Source organism: Triticum dicoccoides, chromosome 2A (genome assembly GCF_002162155.2).
Source record: "Triticum dicoccoides isolate Atlit2015 ecotype Zavitan chromosome 2A, WEW_v2.0, whole genome shotgun sequence".
Lineage (NCBI taxonomy): Eukaryota > Viridiplantae > Streptophyta > Magnoliopsida > Poales > Poaceae > Triticum > Triticum dicoccoides.
In genome coordinates this window covers 425,447,951-425,451,473 of record NC_041382.1, presented here as the reverse complement: position 1 = coordinate 425,451,473, position 3,523 = coordinate 425,447,951, and the positions used below count along the sequence as shown (strand labels likewise).

At 43.8% G+C, this 3,523-nt stretch overlaps 1 long non-coding RNA gene across 5 annotated transcripts in view; it reads left to right on the top strand.

Moving 5' to 3' along the window:
- The first annotated feature begins 408 nt into the window (after window positions 1-408).
- Window positions 409-3,523, top strand: part of LOC119354783 — a 4,040-nt gene continuing 925 nt past the window's right edge. For 2 of the 5 annotated variants that reach the window (XR_005171246.1, XR_005171247.1), the window contains exons 1-5: window positions 409-807; window positions 1,288-1,362; window positions 1,857-2,061; window positions 2,234-3,008; window positions 3,419-3,504. This is a non-coding gene — a long non-coding RNA (uncharacterized LOC119354783). Of the gene's footprint in view, window positions 819-1,287; window positions 1,363-1,856; window positions 2,062-2,233; window positions 3,009-3,418; window positions 3,505-3,523 lie in introns of all 5 variants that reach the window. The other 3 variants (XR_005171244.1, XR_005171245.1, XR_005171243.1) reach the window with 3 other exon arrangements.

Below are 3,523 nucleotides of genomic sequence, written 5' to 3'. Positions count from 1 at the left end.
TGCCGCCGCCAGGCCTCTCATTCTCCCCCCTCTCCTGAAGATGCGCCTCGGCAGGCCGAACAAATGCATGCGAACGCCATAATGCTGAACGTGGGCCATGCCGCTGCATGCAGGCCTTTAATCACGCGAATCAGTTAAATTTTTGCTCGCAGCGGAACGTTTCGTCCTCTCGATGAATAGATGACAGAGTTTCGTCCGCTTCTCTAAATTGCTAAACGTACACAGATGAGGGTTATTAACGGTTAGATCTAATTAGATGGATCGAATCGTGAGGTGGTATTTTATCTTGGTTGTTTCGTGTACGTGTTTTTGAATGTGTTTAGAGAAAAATATGTTTGCTTGTTTAATAGTAGTAGAGATATGCGCGCGATGGAAAACACCCGAGTCGGACCAGACCAGCAAAAGAAAAGAAAAAACACACCCGTCCAACCCCCAATCTCACCCTTCTCTCTCTCACCACTCACATAGAACCCGTGCGCCGCCGCCTCCGACCTAAACCTAACTCGACCGCGCCGCCGCCCGTCCGCTTGTTCCCTCGCGCCACATCAACTCCAACCCTGACCTTCCTCCCCGCAGGGCACCATCCGCCCAGGAGCAGCAGCTCCATCCGCTACGCTAAGGAGTAGCAGCGCTGTCAAGCGCCACCGTACAGGAGCAGCAGCGCCGTCAAGCGCCACCAGACAGGAGCAGCAGAACCGTCCACCAGTAAGGAGAAGCAAGGCCGTCGGCCGCCGAGGATCCAACGCTGGTTTTCCTCCACCTGTGGCCTCTGTTCCGGCTGATTTCCTTCCCTCCGCCCGGCCTGAGGTAAGCTTCTGGTATGTGAGTCCTTTCTCGTCGCCCCTTCCTTGCCCCACCTCCAGATTCGGTCGCTCTAGGTGAGCTGGGTCAATGCTTTTCTAGTACGTGTAGGTAACTAACTAGATCCAGCCATGAATCGGCTGGCCTCTGGGTAAGTAAATCTATTGTTTTTCTTGTGCGTGCTTCATCCACAAATTTGTAGCATGTAACAATTTCCTGGCAGAGGCAGTACAAAGGAGAGGGATGAGTCTGTTAGAATTGTAATTACTTTTCCCGTTGTGAGTGGCATATTTTATTTTTCATTTATTTATTTCTTATTGCACGGGTGCCAGCTTCAAAGCCTTGTGGCTAAATCAGATTATGTGTGGGCCTATGAAGTCACAGATGTGATCTGTATGTCCTAATTATGTACACATGTAGTGATGCGTCTATCAAAGAGAAGCATTTTTCAGTAATAATGTACTAACAATCAATCTTTATATGTAGGTGGTGGGGGCAAGTGAAGAATTTACATCGGTTCTGTTACAGGAACAGAGGATGGTCCTCCTAAGCTGCTTAATGGTACAATTTGTAATGTCATTATGAACATTGGATGCATTAGACTGTCATAATACCTAGTTTCTATCGAAAAGTATCATAAGTAAGGGCACAATGTGGTGATAGTAAATCTGGTTTATGGAAGAACATTGAGTATTTGGTTTCTATATTTATATATGTATAGCAGCACCCTAATTATGCAAATAGTATCAAATCCCGAGCCTTAATCATGGCAACTAGTGGAAAATGTATGGTTTAGTTTGCAAGCACATACATGTGAATATTATTCCAGCAAGAATGCTAGCTGCTAGCATATATCTATCCCAGGTACTTTGCGGATAGGCCAGCGGCAAGCCTTGTTTCTTCTTTTTAGATTTTCCCTTGATATATTCTCCTTGTTGAACTAACAATTTTTGGCATCCTGTGGCATGCCACCATTCTGCTGGTTGGATCTTGGTTACAATTAAGATTCAGGAGATGACTCTCTTTTAATTGAATGATTTCCTTTTTGAGAGCAGATGGTTGCTAATGACGATGATTTATATTTCGATGATGATGACGGTGATGAGCCATTGATGCTCGAGGATGAAGCAGGGTTAGCCGAGGTCCTCGAAGCCTGTCTCTGACGCTGATGGGTGGACCGCTCTGCTGCCTAGGCATGATCAGCCTGGGAAGTAGTATTAAGGACATGAGAAGCAATACTTGGCGCTGTTTGGTCTGAAGGTAAACAACTTTCATGGTTTTTTCTATATCGTTGCTGCTGGGTAACCCTTGTACTAATTGAAAATGGCTTGTGGTACTATATGCATCATTAGTTTTGAAGCACATACATGTGAATTAGATATATACATGTTTTTTCAAATATATATTACCAATTAATATGCCTGGTTTGTAGGTAGAGTTGGAATCCCTCTAGCCCAGCTCTAGGCAGGAGGTCGGTTGGAATTGGATCAGTATCAGGATTAGGAAGCAACCAAGTCACCCTTTTGATCAACTAAAATAGTAACAACAGTCAATGGTGGTAATAAAGAACAACTTTCCTCCCTCTGGCCTTTCTGTATCATCGCATTAATTCTGGCCAGTTTATGGTCCGATGCAAGTGGCCTGACTATGTTGCTATTGTTGTTTAGTAGGGAACTAGGAATTGTGCGTAAATGCAGTTATCTTGTTTTGTTCTGGGCTTGTGATCCCTCTTTGACAAAGATGTTCTAATCGCTGTCGCAACCGAAAATGGAGTCCGATGCAAGCCACAACAACATCAATTATTCTTTCTTGCTTTTGTTTTCATTGTTTATGCATTGTTTGTCCTGTTTACATTGATATATAAACTGAATGCATCATTTTTGCTGGTTGCTCCTCTGAGGTTTTTATTGAATGATATCAATGTTGCTTGCTTATAGATTGAATTTCAGGTTTATTTATTGAGTAAGCAATCTAATCTGGTACAATAGAAATTACTCTTTACTTTGACGCTTGCAGACTTGTGACCATGAGGTCACGTGTTCAAGTCCTGGAAAGAGCCTCTTGTAGAAATGTAGGGAAAGGCTGCGTACAATAGACCCAAAGCGGTCGGACCCTTCCCCGGACCCTGCGCAAGTGGAGCTACATGCACCGGGCTGCCCTTTTGACGCTTGCAGACCATGTGATGTTGCTTGCTTATATATCAACAAGTGGGTATATTTATCTTTCTTCTCTGATGCGCGTGTTCTAAGCCCTCCAACTAAATGAAGCTTTGTTGGTTGCTCATTTGAGGTTTTTGATTGTGTCATATCATCTTTTCGCGTAATGTGCTACTATATATGAGACCACCATTGCCGATATATATTGATTGTAGTAGTAGTTTTCTTATTCAGGCATTGTTCATCAACTCTACCAGTTCGGTCCAGGATAAAAAAAATACTAAACCATGATCTAGTTGCTACTTGGTTGACACTAGACTAGATTGAATTAATGGAGGGGTTTTTATAAATAAGTTATTCTTTTGCTTATAATCGTCATGTGATCTTTCTTTCTTTTGCCACTTGATTGTATGTTTGACCTTGGAATAATATGGTATTTATTTTCCTTCTTGATTTGGTAGGCACACGGCTCCGTGGGCGAGGAGGATAACTGGGACCCCAACCCAAACCCCAAGTCGACGACCCTGACCTCGACTTCCCACACAAGGTTGTGGCCCTGCTCCCCC